The following is a 21777-nucleotide window of genomic DNA, read 5'->3' as shown; positions in this document are numbered from 1 at the left end:
TTAGTGAGGCACTTTGCAACTCAGTGAGACCCCGTTTCAAAATAAAGAATTAAAAAACAGGGCTGGGGGAATAGCTTGGAGGTAGAATGCCCCTGGGTTCCATCCCCAGTACTGGAACAAAAAAATCAGGTAAGCATATCTATCTCCTCAAGCATTTGCCAATTCTTTGTGGTAAAAACCTTCAGAAGCTTTTCCTCTAGTTTTCTGAAATGCATATACATAATTATGTTATCTGGTCACCATACAGTGCAGCAGTGACCCAAACCTTCTTGCTTCTATTCAACCCTAACTTAGCCCCCAGAGATCAAACTTAAAACCACTTCATGCTCATAATAAGCTCAGCCCAGTGCCCACCCCTCCTCAGCACTGTGTACAAAGTTGCTATTACTCTGAAATAGTAGTGATTGCTTTTATAATAGCACTATCATGTAGCTATTATTCTGCAACAGTCATAACATAACCAGGTGCTTCTGGCCCTCGTCTCACGGAATCCAGCCAGGAGCCCTAAGGAACCACGTGGGTGGCTCTATTTCCGCCCCTTTCTGCAGCCGCTGGCTCGGGAGCAGCTTTTCAGCCGCTCTGGAGTGGCTGGCTTGCCCGGGCCCCCGGGGCGGCTCACAAATGCACCAAGTATTTGCTTCCTCTGGCCTTCTGTTCAGGCCACGGCTGGATTTGTATTCAGGGTGCCACATCCCCCCAGGCTGGCAAGCTGTGCTTCCAACTCCCGCTTGAAGACCGGCGTGGTGGCGCGCCCTTGCAATCCCGGCATTTGAGAGGCAGCTCATGGACAGCCTCCGTTAGTACTTAGTGAGGTCCTTGGCAACAAACTCAGTGAGACCCTGATTCCAAATAAAGAATTAAAAATAGGACTGAGGGTGTAGCACAGAGGGAGAACGCTCCTGGGTCCCATTCTCAGCACGGCAAAAAAACAAAAAAAACAAAACAAAAAAACTCCTGCTCAAGCCAGGGCTCTGAAGGGCCTGGTCGGAGGGAGGAGCTCCATGGGCTCACGGTGCAGGCCGGGCAGGTGGGGGAGCCCAAGGCCAGCACCCCTCGACACCCCCAGAAGACTGCGAACAGCTGGGAGGAAGGCGCCAGGCCCTCTCTGCCTCCTGGTCCTCGGATCCAGGGCCCGCTCCAAGGGCATGCCGCCACCCCCAGCCAGCCCTGCTTGGCCTGGCCCAGCTCTCCGCTAGCCCTCGCTGCCTGCTCCTGTCCCCCCCCCCCGCCCCATGCCTTGGAATTTGCACAGTCTGGGTGTTTCGACACGGTTGCTCACTCTGCGCTTGCGTAACACCAGGGCCGACTCTCCTCAGCCCGTGTGGGTGGTGTGCATGCATGTGTTTCTTCGTCCCATTTTTTTTACCTTAACTTTGTTGCTCAGACTTCAAGGTGCACCTGAATTCCCTGGGAATCTTGCCAGATAAAATGCAGATCCTGCTGCTGAGTCAAGGGAGGGGCCTGGGGGGCTGAGAGCTGGTCCAAGGGGCACACGCTTTGCGTGGCAAGACTCTGGAAGGCTGAGCCGGGCATCGGAACCAGGTGCGCACACCCTGCCTCCTCCCTGCACCACGACCAGGCGATTCTGACCCGGCAGGTCCAAGCACAGTACTTCCTACAGCTCTCAATGACCTGGCTGGCTCACCCCAGAAACAGCTGCTGTTAGATGACGCAGAGGCTGCAAGTGACCTATGTTAGAGGGGGCGCTCAAAGGACCGTTTTACAGAATAGGAGACTGGGAGGTGGATAAACGATGGCGTCTGGCAGCCTGGGCCCTGGGTCCCCACACAAACAGCTTTAGTCAGTAAGCGGAATGCAGCAGCAGGGGTCCCAGGACCAGGGCCGACAACACTTCCCGAGATGTAAGACCTTTGTAAACCACCTGAGCAGATGAGGCCCGGTTTCTGCATCTATCAAACAGGGCTGATCGTCCTGACCCTAAGAGGTACATTGTGAAGACTGCCTGAGGTGGTGCCTTCAACAAAAACCGCTAGGCGGATTAAGTTAATTAAATGTAAAGTGCCTCCTGACCCCAAGGGCTGCAGAATGCCACTGCTGTCCAGAACACTGCAGTCCACTCAGATCTCTGGAGCCACAGAGCCAAGCCCTGCAGACGGCCCTGGAGAACAAAGTCCAGTACCCAAGGAACACTCTGGCCAGGCCCCGTGCCAGGCCCCACAGCAGAAGGAAGACTGGCAAAGTCATCCTCCCAAGGAGAGCCAGAGGTGCTCAGCAGAGTCAAGAGCAGGCCCCCGGCCCCCGGAGCAGCGGCCGGGCTCAGGACAGACACCAGGGCAGCTGTCCACCTGCAGGCTGCACCGCTCGCACACCCAGAGGCTGTGCGCTTGGAGGGTTTTCCTGAAGTGCTTACTTCTCCTCCAGACTCCTTGTCGATCTGAGGGAAACGGGCTCTAAAACAATCCGCCCAGACTGGACATTTGAAGTTAGCCATAAAACGTGGAAGTGGCCAACTAACGGCCAATCCAACTACGAGCTTTCTTCTCTTGTTTTAAATTACGAAATCAATAAGAAAACCCTTAGTGGGAAGTCTGAGAAGCTGGAGGGCAGGAAGGACAGGGTATTGGATTGGGAACCAGAAAATGTGGTCCTTCTGGTCTAGGCCTTCCCCCAGTAACCACGTGACCTTGAACAAGTCATTTAACCTTGGGGGGGAGGCGTGAGTGTCTGTGTTTTCCAGGGACAAGTGGTACCCACCCTATCACCAGGGAGACACCATCCCTTCCTGTACCAGCCCGGAGATGCTCAGAGCCAGAGGCCCCGGCAGCAGGGTGGACAGACAGAACTCAATTGCAATGGAGAGCTGACACCTGCGTGTCATTCAGAAATTCTAATATTATAACCGAAGAGTGTGGAAGGTACAGGGCCATTTCTGAGTCCAGAAACTCACCCCCTACCACACGCAGCGCTGGGGCTCCTGCAGGGAGGTCCAAGGGGGTATGCTCCAACAGACAAGCTCTCCTAGGAGCCAGGACTGGCAGGGCTCAGGTACCCAGGCCCAGGCAGCCTCCAAGGCCACGAGGTCGTCCCGGGAGAGACTCACCTGTTAGACGAGGATCCTGCTAACCTCCCGGGAGAAGCAACTCTCGCTTGGCCAGCCAGCAGCTTTGGATAGGAATCCGGCTCTGACTCTTGGTATTCGCCTAACCAGAAGAGGCAGGTCTGGCCAGAGCCCATGCAGCTGTGCCCACCCAGGCCCGCACCATCCGCCCTTGCACCGGAACTCCGGCAGCAGAGCGGTTTCTGGTCAGCCACAGCGGGGAGCGGTCCTGAGCCACAACGGCCAGCAGACGGGCGGGAGAGAGGAGCTGGGGGGAAAGGTCAGAGGCTCTGGATGCTGCCCAGTCCCTTTCCCCACCCCCTGGGGACATCTTTAACTCTGCAGCTCTCTAAGTGTGCCAGGCAGGAAGGGAGAAATGTTCTACCCATCACAGGCCACTAGTGAGGGCCTTTTAAAGGACGTGGGGGAGGAAAACTAAGGAAGTCAAACTAAAGATCATTTATTGTTGTTGTTGTTGTTGGTGGTGGTGGTGGTGGTGGTGGTGGTGGTGGTGTGTGTGTGTGTGTGTGTGTGTGTGTGTGTGCTTGTGATGATGGGGATTAAACCCATGGGCATTCTGCCCCCAACCTAAACACCCAGCTCTATTTTTTATTCATTTTGAAACAGGGTTTCACTAAGTTGTGGAGGGCCTAAGTTGCTGAGGCTGGATGCAAACCTGTGACTCTCCTGTCTCAGCCTCCCAAATACTGGGATTACAAGGGTGCGCCATGACGCCTGGCTCTAAAAAATCTTTTTTTTTTTTTTTTTTTTTTTTTGTAGAACTGGGGATGGAACCCAGGGGCATTCTACCTCTGAACCTTCAGCCCTATTTTATTTTTTTATTATTTATTTATTTATTTATTTATTTATTTATTTTTGGTGGCACTGGGGATGGAACCCTTCTACCTCTGGACTACACTCCCAGACCTATTTTATATTTTATTTGGAAACAGGGTCTCTTAAGCCAACGCGGCTGGCTTCGAACCTGTGCGATCCTCCTGTCCCCGCCTCCCAAGCGCGGGGATTACAAGCGTGCGCCACCACGCCCGGCTTTATTTTTTATCTTGAAACAGGGTCTCAGTAAGTTGCTGAGGCTGGCCTTGAACTTGTGACCCTCCTGTCTCAGTCTCCCAAGTATGAGGATTACAAGCGCACACCATCATGACTGGCCGCGTATGCTCTTGACTATGGCTACCGTATCAATAAAGTAAGGATATTCTATATTGGTCTGCTTGAAATTGTGGGAATATTGATACCACATGTATTGGCAAAGGCTGTAAACCAGATTCCCCACCACCAGCCCCACCCCAACAGGAGTCAGCTCTAAACACCAGCACTTGCCCGGCGTGGAGGCGCACGCTTGTGATCCCAGCGCTTGGGAGGCTGAGACAAGAGGATCCCAGGTTCGCGGCCAGCCTCAGCTACTTAGTGAGGCCCTTTGCAACTCAGTGAGACCCTGTTTAAAATTAAAGAATAAAAAGTAGGGCCGGGGGTGTAGCTTAGAGGTAGAATGCCCCTGGGTTCCATCTCCAGACCCGCAAAAATATAAATAAATAAAAAGTGTGGCTATGCCCCCAAATGGCAAAATTAAAAATGCTGGACTAGCCGGGCGTGGTGGCGCACACTTGTAATCCCCGCGCTTGGGAGGTGGAGACAGGAGGATCGCGCAGGTACGAAGCCAGCATCGCTGGCTTAAGAGACCCTGTTTCCAAATAAAAATATAAAAAACTAGTTCTGGGGGTGTAGCCTGGAAGTAGAAGGGTTTCCAAGAACCCCAGTACCATACACACAAAAAAAATGCTGGACTAGCTGGGCGTGGTGGCGCACACTTGTAATCCCAGCGCTTGGAAGGCTGACAGGAGGATTACAAAGGTTTGAAGCCAGCCTCAGCTACTTAGTGAGGCTCTCAGCAACTTAGTGAGACCCTGGTTCCAAATAAAATTTAAAATAGGTCTGGGAGTATAGCCCGGAGGTAGAAAACCTCTGGGTTCCACCCTCAGTACCACACACACACACACACACACACACACACACACACACACAATGCTGGCCTAACAGCGGGTTAGGCCACACGAGTTATCTATCCCACACAAGCTGGCCAACAGGGAGCAGCTCTGCTCCATGGGCCAGGCTGCCCAGAGCGCTAATGGCTGATGACCACAGCCTCCCGTCCACTTTGCTGCAGAGATTCCTGCTCCAACATCAGAAGGACATGGTGCAGAAGCCCTAGTTGTTCTAGTAAATGCTGGAAGCCAGGGGCTAGTTGCCAGAGCACTGGTTAAGTGTGAGGACTTTGGGTTCAGCCTTTTGATCTGCAGCCGGTGACCTCAGGCAAGATATCTGACCTCTGTGTGCCTTGCCACAGAATGGAAAATCAAGCTGGCTACAAGCAAACGTGGAGGTGATGCTGGGAAGTCACCTGGGCAAGGCTTGGCAAACAGCAAGGACTCCAGAAATGCTAACGCTTCAGCACCCCAAATACAGGGTGCCTTGCCAGCTTCTTGGAACGGCTGCAAAACCAATTAACTATCTCATAACACAAAAAAGAAGAAAATGTGTCAAGCTCACAGCTCAAGCTAGGTTATCAGGCCCTTCCCACCACACTGATGAAAGGCAAAGCCATAGCCCGGCGTGGTGGCACACGTTGTAATCCCAGCATTCGGGAGGCCTCAGCTACTTAGTGAGGCCCTCCGCAACTTAGTGAGACCCTGTTTCAAAAATAAAGAATGAAAAATAGGGCAGGGGGTATAGCTTGGCAGTCAAATGCCCCTGGGTTCCAACCCCAGACCCGCAAAAAAAAAAAAAAAAGTATCTTTCTGTTTCCTTTGAAATGGCCCTAATGTCTGGCAGTAACAGTAACTTAATAACAATAACCTGACAGTAACAGTAACTCTAGTCTCTGGATAAAAACAAATTGAATGTAGGGCACGGAGGTGCAGGCCTGTCATTCCCGCGCTTGGGAGGCGGAGACAGGAGGATAGCGCGTTTGAAGCCAGACCGCTGGCTTAAGAGACCTTGTTTCCAAATAAAAATATAAAATAGGTCTGGGAGTGTAACCTCGAAGTAGAAGGGTTTCCAGGAACCCCAGTACCACACACACACACACACACAAAAAAAAAAAAGAATAAAAAATAGGATTGGGGGTGTGACTTGGAGGTAGAATGCCCGCCCCCCAGGTTCAATCACCAGGACCACAAAAATAAAATTATATGTATGTGTACACACACACACACACACACACACACACACACACACACACACACACACGAGGTCCCAGTTTTTTGCTATCTGCTATCCCTGCGCCCCGAGGGAGGGGCTGTTTGTCCAAAGGGTGAAGTTTGACCTAGGAAGTTCCCAGAACGCCTCGCTTCTGGCTGGACGTCCGAGGCTGGGACCGGACGCAGCCGTCCAGCTGTGGGGGCGGGCGGGCCGCGGGCACCTGGGCCGCCGGGCTCGGCTGGCCGCCTCCGGCTGACCCGAGCGGGGCCGCGCCGGGAGGGGCGGGGTGCCAGCCCGGGCTGTAAATGCCGCGGGCGGGGGCGGGGGCGGCGGCTTACTCGCGTCGCTGCTCCGGGAGCGGCCGGCCGGGCGGGCCGCCGAGTGGGCCTGCGCCGGCCTCCTCTTCTCGGGGCCGCGGCCGGCAGGTGCGCGCGTCTCCCCGGGAGCCTCCGGAGCGCCAGGCGCGCGCCCGCGCCCAGGGAAGGAGCGCGCTCCGGGGCCCGGGGCGGGGGCGCGCAGGGGCGGGGACACCTGAGGCCACGCCTCCTCGCGGTCTCAGGGGCGGAAGCCCAGGCCACGCCTCCTCGCGGTCTCAGGGGCGGAAGCCCAGGCCACGCCTCCTCGCGGTCTCAGGGGCGGAAGCCCAAGGCCACGCCTCCTCGCGGGCTCGGGGGCGGAAGCCCAAGGCCACGCCTCCTCGCGGGCTCGGGGGCGGAAGCCCAAGGCCACGCCTCCTCGCGGGCTCGGGGGCGGAAGCCCAAGGCCACGCCTCCTCGCGGGCTCGGGGACCGAAGCCCAAGGCCACGCCTCCTCGCGGGCTTCGGGGCCACGCCCTCTCGCGGTCTCGGGGGCGGGGACACCCGAAGTCACGCCTCCTCGCGGGCTCGTAATCCCAGTACTTGGGAGGCTGAGACAGGATTACAGGTTTGTGGCCAGCCTCAGTTACTTAGTGAAGCCCTTTGCAACTTAGTGAGCCTCTGTTTCAAAATAAAGAATAAAAAATAGGGCTGACGGTGTTCTACTCAGAGGTAGAATGCCCCTGGGTTCAATCCCCAGTACCACAATAAATGAATGAATAAATAAATAAATAAATAAATAAAAGAGGGCTGAGGGTGTAGCTCAGAGGTAGAATGCCCCGGGGTTCCATCCCCAGTAACACACACACACACACACACAGAGAGCATTAAATGAAAGAAGGCGTTCCCTGGAGGTGACAGGTGTTCACCTGACTAACCGTGTTGGCTGCTTCTCCCGGCGCGGGGCAGATGGTCATTTCCAGCCGGCGCCCGTCCGTCCTGGCCTCTCCTGCCTGGCCTGTCTCCACAGCCCTCCAGCTCTGCCAGGGCCCACGGTGGTCCCTGCTCCTTCTCTCAGCACAGCCCAAGCGACCTGCAGCCAGCTAAGGCAGCCAGACCGCCCAGGGCCACCTGGACACGGGTGCCCCATCCCCACGGTGGGGCACCCCAGCTCTGTCCCTTCTCCAGACACCTCCCAAGCACCCCAGGCACAGAGACCTGTGGCCACTTCTGCTAAAGAACCCCTGGGGAGGGGACTCTGACCTGAGAGGACACCCAGGGCAGGTGTGTGTGTGTGTGTGTGTGTGTGTGTGTGTGTGTGTGTGTGTGTGTGGTACTAGGGTTCCTGGAAACCCTTCTACCTCCAGGCTACACTCCCAGACCTATTTTATACATTTTTTTTAAAATTTGGAAACAGGGTCTCTTAAGCCAGCATGGCTGGCTTCAAACCTGCGTGATCCTCCTGTCTCCGCCTCCCAAGCACAGGGATTACAAGCGTGTGCCACCACGCCTGGACAGAGCAGCTTTTTAATTCACGATGGTTCCTTCAGAGCAGGGCGCCGGAGGAACTAGCAGAGGGGACTTGGCACTGGCCAGCAGGAGCGATGGATTCCGGGAAGGCTGGGAGCAAGGGAGGCAGGCTCCCGTCACCAGGCTCAGGGGACGCAGAGCTTCCGAGAAAGCTAAAGGCTGAGTGCGGCTGGGTGGCAGTGGGGACCAGGTGGCAGGACCCCATAGCTAGAAGGGGATCGGGGCCCAAGGCAGGGGTCAGCTGAACCCACATGGATGGTGCCGAGACCCTTGGCTGCGAGCCCTTCCGTATTCCATAACCCTGTGAAACACAGCTATGAAGACCCAGGCCAGGGAAGGTGCAGATGGGAGGGACAGGGAAGGACCAAGGATGTGTCCCAGTCTCCATGTGGTCACCACAGGGTGAGCCTGTTACCTTGAGGGCATCTTCTAGTTCTTCTAGTGTGTGTGCGTGTGCGTGTGCGTGTGCGTGTGCATGTGTGTTACTGGGGATGGAAGCCAGGGACATTCTACCTCTGAATTACACCCCCAACCCTATTTTTTATTCTTTCTTTCTTTCTTTCTTTCTTTTTTTTTTTTTTTTGCGGGGCTGGGGATGGAACCCAGGGGCATTTTACCTCTGAACTACAGCCCCTGCCCTATTTTTTATTATTTATTTTGAAACCGGGTCTCATTGAGTTGCAGAGGGCCTCACTAAGTAGCTGAGGCTGTCTGTGAACTGCGATCCTCCGGTCTCAGCCTCCCCAATGCTGGGATTACAAGCGTGCGCCACCACGCCCGGCTATTTTTTCTTTTTTTGTGTGTGTGGGTCTGGGGATGAAACCCAGGGGCATTCGACATCAGAGCTACACCCCTGCCCTATTTTTTTTAATATTCTTTATTTTGAAAGAGCGCCTCACTAAGTTACAGAGGGCCTCACTAAGTAGCTGAGGCTGTCCGCAAATCATGATCCTCCAGTCTTAGCCTCCAGAATGCTGGGATTACAAGCGTGCACCACCACACCTGGCTTTTAACTTGAGACAGTTTCACTAAGTTGCGAAAGGCCTCACTAATTAGCTGAGGCTGGCTGCTATCCTCCTGTCTCAGCCTCCCAAGTACTGAGACTACAGGTGTGTACCACCTGGCTGACATCTTTAAAAATATCCTCATACTAGCCAGGCGCGGTGGCACAAGCCTGTAAATCCCGACAACTGGCAGTCTGGGACAGGAGAATGGCAGGTTGGAGACCAGTCACAGCAACTTAGTGAGACCCTGTTTCAAAATTTAAAAATAAGGCCGGGCGTGGTGGCACACGCTTGTAATCCCAGCATTTGGGAGCTGAGACAGGAGGATCACGGTTCACAGACAGCCTCAGCTGTGAGGCCCTCTGCAACTCAATGAGACCCTGTTTCCAAATAAAATAGGGATGGGGGTGTAGCTTGGAGGTAGAATGCCACTGGGTTCCATCCCCAGTACCATGAGTAAATAAATAAATAAATAGGGCTGGGAGAGTGGTTCATAGGTAGAATATCCCTGGGCTTAATTCCTGGTACCACAAAAATAAATAAGTAAAATATCCTCATACCAACTGAGTTGTTGCTGGGCTCCCAAGGAAGTGCCTGCGTGTCCACTTGGTTGGGTACCAGTGGGCCGGGTGAGCAGGGAGGGCGCGTCGGTCCTCACCTCTCCTCCCTCGCCTCGCCTCGCCTCGCCTTGCCTCCAATCTGGGTCTCCTTCCCCCTCTCTGCCTTCCTGTTGGATGGGCCCATAGCTTTGCTCCCCATCATGGAAACAACTGAGCCACAGTAATGCCAGTGGCCGAGGGGGGAGAGTCTCGTCCCCGAAAATAAACATCTAAACCCTTGTCCCTGCGGGCCTGGTGATTGGTGTCAGCCCGCTGGTCTGTCTGAAGCCGGTTCCATCTCTGTACGCCTGGCGGCTACTCTACACTCCCGGACACAGTGCAAAGGGCCAGATGCCCCAAGCCCGCCACAGAGCACGCCAGCAGAAGAGGAGGGTGCCCCTAGAGGCAGGAGAATCCTGTGACCAGCCGCCTCTGCAGTTTCCCTAGCCCACCCTGCATAAGAAAGCCCCTGGGCCTCTGTTTATGATTCTCATTTTGTTTGGATTTTTCTTCCTGGTCCTTAAGCGGCGGGGAGGCCGAAGCCAAGGTTAACTCCGCTGCTCTGCAGACATGCCGAGTGAGACCCCGTTGATGAACAACTCCCGGAGCTGTCCGGGGAGTTAGAAACCGCAGTTTCTATTTTCAGGTACCACTCCCTAAGCCAGCTTGCAGGATCCTTGCCTTCTGCAGGGGACAGGCAGGGAGGGAGGGAGCAGGTGTTGTCCATTTTCAGCCACGGTAGATCTGCATCACCAGCAAGAGATAGCCAGAACTCTTTTTAATTTTTATTTTCTTACAATTGGCTTCATGAAGTAATGAAGTAACGATGACTTTTCTATAATCACCGTAATAAGTTTCCACAATTTAACAATAGCACAAGTCACAGGTTTATTTTCTTTTTCTTCCTTTTTTTTTTCTTTTTTTTTTCTTTTTCTTTTTTTGGAACTGGAGGGTGAACTCAGAGGCATTCTACCTCTGAGCTATAACCCCAGACCTATTTCATTCTTTCTTTCTATTATTATCATTTTGAAACAGTCTCACCAAATTGCTAGGGTCAGACCTGAAATCCTTCTGTCTCAGCTTCCCAAGTACTGGGATTATAGGCCTGCATCACCACCATGCCTAGCCCACAGATTTATCTTCTTTCTTCTTTCTTTCTCTCTTTCTTTCTTTCCTTTCTTTCTTTTCTCGATACTGGAGATTTTACCCAGGGGCATTCTACTTCCAAGCTACACCCCTAGCCTATTTTTTATTTTTAGTCTTGAAACAGGATCTTACTAGGTTGATGGGAGTCTCACTTCATGCTGAGGCTGTCCCTGAACCCGCGACCCTCCTGTCTCAGCTTCCCAAGTTCTGTGGGTACAAGCATGAGCCACCACACTCTGCTCACGGGTTTCTTTTCCTACAGCTGTGGAGACGCCAGGCATGGTGGCACATGCCTGTAATGCTAATACTTGGGAGGCTGAGACAGGAGGATCTAGGTTGGAGGCCAGCCTCAGCAATTTGTAGTTGTGGAGGTCAGAAGCCTGATTTGGGCCTCCCTGGGCTAAAATGAGGGGTGCGTGGGGCTGAGCTCCTGCGGAGAAGCCGTCTTCTTCTGGGTGTCTTGCATCAGGTATTTGCTGCTTTTTTATATTGTATAGGCAGAATCTGATACCTCGTGGTTTTAGGATTGAAATCCCCATTTCGATGCTGGCTTTAGCTGGGGAATTTCCTAGCGTGGGGCTCCCTTCCTCCATCTTCAAGGCCAATACTGGAAGGGCCAGTGCTTTGAATCCTCTTTTTTTTTTTTTTTTTTTTTAAATCAAGGTCCTCTCTCTGAATCAGCTGGGAAGGGTCTCTACTCTTAAGGACTCGTGTGATTGGATTGCGGGTGTGCATGAGACCTGAGATAATTTCCCCATCTCAGAGTCCGTGCCCTGGATCACATCTGCAAAGTCCCTTTTTCCCTACGGGTAACAGGCACTGGCCTGGACACCTTAGGGCATCGTTACTCCGCCAGCAACAGATTATAAATTTGCAGATTCTCAGTCTCTCTCGATTCTGCAGGACCAGCTTCACATCGTTTTACACAAGATCTTTACGGGCACAGTTCACATACTCTACAACTCGCCCTTGGAAATGGGCAACTCGGTGACGTTTCGTGCATCCACGGAGCGATGGAACCAGCCACAATCGAATGTAGACACTTTCATTACCCCAACAGGAAAACCTGTACACATCTAGCCGTCACCCCCGACCCCCTTAACCCTGGAATCGCCCATCTGTTTCCTATCTCGATGGAGCTGCGGGTTCTGGACACTCTGTACAGATGGCTCACACACTCTGCGGCCTTTTGTGTCTTCAGGTGCGCAGGTGCGCTTCCAGCCCTCCGCCTCCTGGCCAACACTTGCTGTTACCTGACTCTAGGAGTCTGGCCGTCCTGGTGGGGGTGAAGGGGAGCTGTCATTCTGACTTGCTGTCCCCGATGGCTAATGATGTTGGACTCCCTCGCACCTGCCTGTTGACCATTTTAACCTCTTCTTTGGAGAACTGTCCAGGCAGATTCTTAGCTCATTTTTCATTTGGGTTCTGCGTCTTTCTTGTTGAATTGTTGGACTTCTTTATATAGTCTAGATACAAATTCCTTACCAGATAATGTGATTTGTAAAAAGGTTCTCCTGTCCTCAAGGTTATCTCTTTACTTTCCTGACACAGTCCTTAAGGCATAAAAGTGTTTAATTCTGGTGATATCTATTTTATCTATTTTGATTTTCTTTCTTTCTTTCTTTCTTTCTTTCTTTCTTTCTTTCTTTCTTTCTTTCTTTCTTTCTTTTTTCAGTACTGGAGATTGAACCCAGGGGCATTCTACCTCCAAGCTACATTCCCATCCCTCTCCCCTTTTTGTGGTTCTGGGGGTGGAACCCAGGGGTTTTTCTACCTCTGGGCTATACTCACAGACCTATTTTATATTTTATTTGAAAACAGAGTCTCACTAAGTGGCTGAGAGCCTCACTAAGTAGCTGAGGCTGGCTTTAAACCTGTGTAATCCTCCTGTCTCAGCCTCCCAAGCGCTGGGGTTACAAGCGTGCACCACCACGCCTGGCTCTATTTTCTTATTCTTTATATTTTAATTTTTTCTTGGTACTGGGGATGGAATCCAGGGGCTTTTCTACCTCCGGGCTATACTCCCAGACCTTTTTTATATTTTATTTGGAAACAGGGTCTCACTAAGTTGCTGAGAGCCTCACTAAGTAGCTGAGGCTGGCTTCAAACCTGTGCGATCCTCCTGTCTCAGCCTCCCAAACCCTGGGATTACAAGCACATGCCACCACGCCCTGCTATTGGGATCGGAGCCTGCTGAGGGGTTAGGCCGGTGCCGGGGCCAATGGCCAGCATCAGAGCCTGCCGTGAGGCAAGGCCGGTGCTGGGGCCTCCAGGGCCGGGATCAGAGCCAGCTGAGGGGTTAGGCTGGTGCGGGGACCAGTGAGGACAGAATCGGGGCCTCCCATGAGGCAAGGCCGCTGCTGGAGCCAGCGAGGTCTGGACCAGTCCACCGGCTAGCCAGGCCACTACTGGGGCCGTCAAGAGTGGGATCGGTACTTGCAATGCGGCATGCACAGAAAAATATCGCAGAAAATAAAAATCAGATGCTTCCCCTAATCAGCAAAAACTAGGAGGAAAGGGGCAACAGGAAGTGGTCGAGCTATAGAAAGGGCCCTATAGTGAAGCAACTAAGGTGACCAATCAGAGGGTATGGAATAGGGGAGGATGGAGCCTCTTTAAAACGCAGGAGGTACATAAACAAATGTATCAAAGTTAATCACCAAACAAGCATGGGATGGAGGAAGGGGGAGGGAATGGGATGGGGACTGGATGAGGGCTAATTGGATGACGTGTGCTGGTATATCCTCTCAAGTCTTGTATTCCAGTGTGATGTATGATTACAATGCACCAATAAAAAAATAACAAATAAAATAAAAATAAAACAGGGTCTCACTAAGTTGCGGGGGTATAGCTCAGAGTTAGAACTCCTCTGGTTTCAATCCTCAGCACCACTCAGTGCACGCGCGCGCGCACACACACACACACACACACACACACACACACTGTCCAGGGAATAAGGTGTGAGCTGGGAAGCCAGAGCCATGGTGCAGGTGCCAGGGTCCTCTCCTCCCTGTGTGGGGTGTGTGGCTCCACGCGGCCACTTGGCCGTAGTCTGAAGAGTTGTGCGATGCCCTTGGGCACGAGGGCAGGCTGCTGCTACTGCTGCCGCCTGAGCCAGGTCTCAGGGGAAAAGTCCCAAATTTTGCTCCTGACTTCCTGGGGGGGAAGGGCGCAGAGGGAGGAGAGACTGGGGGCAGCTGGCCTGGGTGTGAGCTGGGCGGAGACCGGGAGGGAGCAGGAGACACCTGTGCTCAAGGTCGACTTCCCTGGCCTTAGGCTGCAAGAGGCCAGAGCAGGGAAGGCTCCGTTCTGGCAGATAAAATGCAAAGATAAAAGCGCTGGCAGCCACCCCAGACACGCTGCCGCAGCCAGAGCTGCAGGGCGTCCTCCGGGCCAAGTGGAGCCGCAGCCTGGGTGCAGCCACGCGTGGCTGAGCCCCGGGGTCCGGGAAGGACAAGCCATCCTTGCCGTCCTTGCCGGGGACGTGTGATGGTTAGCAGGCCCTCACCAGACCCCAGCCGGCTTCCTGTTGCCCCTCCAGGAAGCAGGCGCTGCCTGCCTGTTCCCAGGCCTTTCCTGCAGTGGTCTGGGCTGGGGCCAGCACTTGGGAAGCCTCTGGTGAGCTGGCGGATCCCATGTGTCTGCAGGGTCACGGCAGGGGACAATTCTTTGCCCGGTGGCCCCTTGTGCGCTCCTCCAGGCCTGGGGATACAGGTAAGGCGCCCCTCGTTGGTTCAGACGGCAGTATCTGCCAGGCACCCCGTTGGGCTCAGGCACAGCGGTGATGAGGAACCTGTTCTTAAAGGTCTGATGTTGTGCTCCAAGGGGATGTATACCAGGAGGGGGGAGACAGATAATAAGTCAATAATTAGTGTGACAAGTGCCACGCAGAAAAATAACAAGAAACTGAACAGAATATCTGCCTGGGCACTTAGAAAGGTCCTCTCCAAGCAGTGACCTTTGATTGAGCCTAGAGGGAAAGAGGCTGGCCGTGCAAAAGCTGCAGGAAGAATGTTCCAGGTACAGGACAGCCTGTGCAAAGGCCCGGAGGCAGAATGTTGAGCAGAGGAGGCCCAAGGGCAGACTGCAGGGGCTGGGACATGCAGACCCTTGGAGCCATCTGTGAGAAATGTTGGGTTTATTCTAAGTTGTGACTGAAGGCTCTGGAGAATTTAAAGAAGACAGTAGTACACAGAGTCTTCATTGAGAGTTCTCTGTGCCCCTGAGTCACAGGCCTGGAGGGGAAATGTGCTGGGCTGAGGTCACAGCGGGCCTAACCCCTGACAAGGTGCTGGGTGTATTAAAATACAGGGTGGTGACCAAGGCTTCTTTATTTATTTGGTGCTGAGGATGGAACCCAGGAGCATTCTACCTCTGAGCTACACCCCTAACCCATTTTATTTTTTATTTGGAAAACAGTCTTGCTAAGTAGCTGAAGCTGGCCTCAAACCTGTGATCCTCCTGTCTCAGCCTCCCAAGTACTGGGCGTAGAGTACCACCTAGCCTACAACAACCTACTCTTCTCATGAACAACCAGGGTCCTGAGAACTACCTTGATCCCTTATGAGGGCGGAGCCTGGAGGACCATCCCCACCCCCTAGGCTCCACCTCTTAAAGGTCCCACCACCGCCCAACTTCCCTGCGCTGAGGACCAAGTTCCCAACACATGCAGCCAAGTCGGGGACAAGCCATAGCCGGGCTGTCCTTTGCCCTCTGTACCCTGGCCTGGGTCTGGGGGATGGACATGATGGGGTGTGACTCGGCTGGTCAGTTTGCGTATGGAAGGCAGGCTTCCAGGCAAGTGCTTAATAATCCCAGAAACTGGCTAGACCTGAGAGGGGCAGTGTCTCCAGGGTCAGCGGGCCCCATAACAGAGACACGGGCTGCGGGCAAGGTTAGAAACCGGAAATTGATAGGATTTGCTGATGGATTCCCAACCTGGAAGAAGACAAATCAAAGACATGGGAGCCAGGCAAGGTGGTACACGCCTGTAATCCAGTACTTGGGAGGCTGATACAGGAGGATAGCAGGTTTGAGGCCAGCCTTAACAACCTAGCAAGACCCTGTTTCAAAACAAAAATAAATAAAAATAAAAAATGCCAGGGAATGTGGCTCAGAGATAGAATGGCCCTGGATTCAATCCCAGCACCACACACACACACACACACACACACACACACACACACACGAAAAAAAGACATTGCTTGGGCTTTTGGCTTGAGTAGCAGGATCCCCCCCTCTCTGAGAGGCAGGAGACACATCTGCCCTCTGGGGCTTACACTCTCAGAGGAGAGCCGGACTTCAGATAGGGTGAGCAGGTAAGTCTAGTCAGAGGCATTGGGCCTCCTGAAGCACACACGAACCTTGCCTTCAATAACAGACATCTCTAAAAAGTAATGCAGAAGCCGGCCACGATTCCAGTACTTGGGAGGCTCAGCGCGGCCACCGCGCCCGGCTGCGATATCATTCTCATTGGTTGCATCTGTTGTTAAGGATCCCTCGGGCACCTGCCGTTCCAGGTTATCCATTCTGGAGGGACGTCTCTTTGGAATGCACTGTACACACTCTCTTGTCTTCTTAAGCCAAGCATACAGTAAATATAGAGTGGCTAGATGAATCTGAGATGCCCGGTTACATTTAGATCTCAGGGCCACAGTGAATGATTTTTAGTAAAAAGCATGTCTTAAATTTTGCATGGAACATATTTACCCTAAAAAGTAATTCGTGGTCGGGGCATGGTGGCCCATGCTTATAATCCCAGCACTTGGGAGGCTGAGATAGGAGAATTGCAAGTTTGAGGCTAGCCTCAGCAACTTAGCGAGGCCCTGTTTCAAAATAAAAAATAAAATAGGACTGAGGGTGTAGGCCGTGTGCCCCTGCGTTTGATCCCCAGAACCACACGCACGTACAAAAGTAATTGTTTTTCTCAAATTCAAATTTAAGTAAGAGCCCTGTGATTTGTGTGGGTGTTTGTGAGTGTTAGTGAGGCTTGAATTCAGGGGCATTATGCCTCCAAGCTACACCCTTAGCCCTGTTTTCATGTTTTATTTTGAAACAAGGTCTCGCTAAGTCGTGGACTCAGTAAGTCTGAGGCTGACCGCGAACCTGCCATTCTTCTGTCTCAGCCTCCCAAATTCTGGGATTACAAGTTATAAAGTAGGCCCAATTGCCTTATGTGTTTATGTATTTATTTATTTATTTGGTACTAAGAATTGAACACAGGGGCATTCTACCCCTGAACTACGCCCTCAACCCTTTTTATTTTTTGTTTTGAAAAAGGATGTTGTAATCCCAGCATGGAGGGTTGCTGAGGATGGCCTTGAACCTGTGATCCTCCTGTCTCAGCTTCCCAAATACTGTAATTACAGGTGAGCGCCACCATGCCTAGCTCCCATAGACTGTTAGAAGCGTGCTTGTCTGTCTGTCTGTCTGTCTGTCTGTCCGTGCAGCCTCCGCCCTCTTTCTCTATTCATCGGTGCTAGAGATGAAACCCAGGGCCTTTTGCGGGGTAAGCAAGCACTCCGCCACTGAGTGACACCCAAGCCCCTCTCCAGGTTTAGGATGTAGCCTGGTGGTCTGTGGGTGGCCCAGATTTGGAGCCCCAGCTCAGCTCAGCCCCCCGACTTCTGGCTCTCGGACTTTGGGCAAGTGTTCGAGCTGTCAGGGTCTGGCTTCCCTCCTGTGCAGGGAGGGGAGAGCAGGAGCTGCCTGGTGCGGGTGGGATGTGTTTCACAGGCAGAGTGTGCTGGGGCGGCTACACACTCGGGGAAGGGAAGCCATTGCTGCGTGGTGGGCCTTGCAGCGGAAAACCAGATCTGCGGAGGGACCGTCCATGAACAAAGTATGAGCAATGGCGTTGTTGAGGTGGCGGAGAGGAGGAGGTGGGAGGGAGGCTGAGCCGGCCCTGGCCTCGGGAGTGTGCTGAGCAGCGCCACCCACGACCAGGGGGCGGGGAGCGGACGATGCGGGTGTCTGTAGACTGCGATGCGCCCCCCACATATTGCAGTCCTAACCCTGGACCTCAAGATGCGAGTGTACGTGGAGCCAGGGTCTTTCAAGAAGGGATGATGTTACGATGGGGCTGTCCAGCGGCCCTCATCCTGTCTGTCCCGTGTCCTTAAGAGGAGAGATTAGCACACAGACGCTCGGAGGCACAGCCTGGGAGGGTCCCAGGGAGAAGATGCCGCGCGGGGGAGCCGGCCCTGCCTGCACCTTGGTCTTGGACTCCGCCTCCAGAGGGCTAAGAGAATGAACTTCAGTTTCAGCCCTGATGTTTTGGCCCTGGTTATGGCAGGGAGCAGACTAACAGGTCTTGGAAAGACAGCTGCTGCGGGGCAGGTTGCCTTGCAGCACAGGGGGACACATAATAGCCAATCAAGGTAACAAGGCAGTGCTGAGAAATAAATCAGGGCAAGGGGCACAGTGGAGAGACATGCGGCCGACCGGTCCAGCAGACTCAAATTTGGGGATGTTTAGGTGTAGACCAAGAATCACAGGTTCTACCAGCAAAGAGAAGGCGCCTGTGGCTGCCCAGCGAAGCCCCTTGCAGTGAAATACACCTTTCTTTTCTTTTCTTTTTTTTTTTTTTTTTTTTTGCAGTACTGGGGATGGAACCTAGGAACATTCTACTTCTGAGCTGTACCCCCAGCCCTATTTTTTATTATTTATTTTGAAACAGGGTCTCACTGAGTTGCAAAAGGCCTCACTAAGTAAGTAGCTGAGGCTGTCTGTGAACTGCAGTCCTCCTGTCTCAGCCTCCCGGATGCTGGGATGACACGCGTGCCCACCACGCCCGGCTTGAAATACACTTTGCGTTTGGCTGCAAGGGCGTGGGAAATGCACCCGTGGTTTATTTGCAGTTGAAGCCTCTTCGGTCTTCTGTTTAATACTGACATCCTTGGGGAAAATGTTCCAGAAGCCAGTGAACCCCCAGCATCCTAGCAAAATACATTAAAAACCTACATAGAAGCCGGCCGTGGTGGCGCACGCTTGTAATCCCCACGCTTGGGAGGCGGAGACAGGAGGATCGCTCAGGTTTGAAGCCAGCCACACTGGCTTAAGAGACCCTGTTTCCAAATAAAAATATATAAAATAGGTCTGGGAGTGTAGCCCAGAGGTAGAAGGGCTTCCAGGAACCCCAGTACCACCAAAAAAAAAAAAAAAAAAAAAAAAAAAAAAAAAAAAAAAACCTACAGAGACCAGGCGTGGTGGCGCACGCCTGTGCTTCTAGTACTCAAAGTACTCAGGAGGCTGCAACAGGGGGATCGCAGGTTTACGGCCGGCCAGCTTCAGCAACTTAGTGAGGCCCTCTGCAACCTCGTGAGACCTTGTTTCAAGATAAAAAGAAAAATGTGCTGGGGTTGTAGCTCAGAGGTAGAATTCTTCTGGGTTCCCCAGTAGCACACACACAAAGAAAACCTATGCAGAAGCCAGGTTTTAAAAAAAGGAGAAGAAGGAGGAGAAGGAGAAAGAGAAGAACCACCAGGTGTGGTGGCGCACGCTTGTAATCCCAGCATTCGGGAGGCTGAGACAGGAGGATCACGGTTTGCAGACAGCCTCAGCTACTTAGTGAGGCCCATCCCAACTCAGTGAGACCCGGGTTCAAAATAAAGAATAAAAAATATGGCTGGGTGTGTAGCTCAGAGGTCGAATGCCCCTGGGTTCCATCCCTAGTACAGAAGAAGGAGAAGAAGACAAAGACGACAGTTATGGGGGTGCATGCCTGTAACCCCAGTACCTGGGAGGCTAAGACAGGAGGGTTACAGGTTTGAGGACAGCCTCAGCAACTTAGAGACCTCAGCAACTTAGTGAAACCTTCTTTCAAAATAAAAATGGCTGCGGGTATAGCTCAGAGGTAGAAATACCCCTGGATTCAATCCCCCAGTACCAAAATAAAAAACAAAAACCCTATTCAGAGCAGACTAATCCTTAGTTTGGTTCAGAAAAAAAGGGAAATTGGCAAAGACTTTATTCAGTATAGATGGAATTCGTGTCTCTGCTCTTACATAATATGAGCTCAATTAATACTTATAAAATAAACAATCGAGAGAATCCATAAAAAGGAGATTAGAAAAAAAAAAAAAAGCCGGCCCACCTCGACCTTTATGGCTCTGCTTAAGTACCAAGTCCTTAGCTGAGGGCGAAGAAGAGAAAGAGCCCATTTGTTTGGGATGGAAAAGCTCTGTTTTTATTTTTGTTGTTATTTTTTGTTTGTTCTTTTCTTTTGTGGAACTAGGGATTGAACTCGGGGGGCATTCTACCTCTGAGCTATACCCCCAGCCCTATTTTCATTCTTTATTTTGAAACAGCGTCTCACTAAGTTTCGGAGAGCCTCACTGAGTAGCTGAGGCTGTCCGCGAACCTCCATCCTCCTGTCTCCGAGCACTAGAGTACTAGGATTACCAGCGTGCGCCACCACGCCCAGTTCTGTTTTTATTTTTGAGACTGGAGATTGAACCCAGAGGCATCCAACCTCCAAGCCACAACCCAGCCCTATTTTATTCTTTATTTTCAAACAGGGTCTCCCTAAACCACTGAGGGTCTTGCTAAATTGCTGAGGTTGGCCCTGAACCTGCAATCCTCCTGTCTCAGCCTCCCTAGTACTCGGATTACAAGCGTGGACCATCATGCCCAGCTGGGAAGGTCCTTTGTAATCACACAATACCCTTGGCTTTGCCACCCCTGTGACCTTACATGGCATTGCTCAGGACAGGAATGATGTGAGAGATTGGGGAGGGAAAACCTTTATCTCTGTTGACAATGAGCGCCCCCGGCCGCTCCCCGCCCTGGGTGACTGTGCGTTGGTGGAGCTCGTGGGCGCAAGGAAGGCCGCGCATTCTGAGGTCATCAAAGAAAGCTTTACTCATCCGGAAAGAGAAACCACTGTGATGTATCCCTTTTTCCAGGGCTCATCCAGATGTTTTGCTGTCTAAAGGTCAAAAGGCTGTTTATGATTCAGGCCCAGAGAATGTCCAGCGGTGGCTGACGGCTATCCTGCGCTCCGCTGGCCTAGCCCACCTCCCCCAGCTCTAGAAGGTGCTCAGACCAGTCGAGGATTCTGCCTCATCCAGAGACAGGAAAGACCTTGTTGTCGCCCTCGGAGGTGGTATTTTAGAGCCACTTCCAGACAGAACAGTTTCCCTAGGTTTAACCAAGTTTTCTCCCGCTATTGCTGGAAATAAAAGAGACAGTGGGATTACTGCACCCCCACCCACCACGCAGCCGGTGGAGAGAACGTGGGTATATCTGCATTTCTTTCCTGCTCACTGCCGCTCTCAGAGACTCAAACTTGAGCCAGACTGCACGCATTAAAAAAAATCAAAGTCGGCCGGGCGTGGTGGCGCACGCTTGTCATCCCCGCGCTTGGGAGGCAGAGACAGGAGGATCGCGCAGGTTCGAAGCCAGCCGCGCGCGCTGGCTTAGGAGACCCTGTTTCCAAATAAAAATGTAAAAATAGGTCTGGGAGTGTAGCCCGGAGATAGAAGGGCTTCCAGGAACCCCAGTACCACCAAAAAAAAAAAAAAAAAAAAATCAAAGTCTAAGTGGACAGGGTCATTTACTACTAAAGCACTGAGGATTTGGGAAGAAAAAGAAATCTCAGATGTGTTGGAACTTGCTCTTAAGAAAGGGGAAGCATCAGGAGATTTGTCAAGATGTGGCTTGAAGCCGGGCGTGGTGGTGCACGCTTGTAATCCCAGCATTTGGGAGGCTGAGACCCAAGGATCGCAGTTCGCGGGCAGCCTCAGCTACTAAGTGAGGCCCTTTGCAACTCAGTGAGACCCGGTTTCAAAATAAAAAATAAAAATAAAAACAGGGCAGGGGGTGTAGCTCGGAGGTCAAATGCCCCTGGGTTCCATCCCAGACCCGCAAAAAAAAAAACAAAAACGTGGCTTGGAGCCAGGCGTGTGGTCTACACTAGTAATCCC

The sequence above is a fragment of the Muscardinus avellanarius genome, assembly GCF_963383645.1.
Source record: "Muscardinus avellanarius genome assembly, chromosome: 3".
NCBI lineage: Eukaryota > Metazoa > Chordata > Mammalia > Rodentia > Gliridae > Muscardinus > Muscardinus avellanarius.
This window is presented reverse-complemented; position numbering follows the sequence as displayed.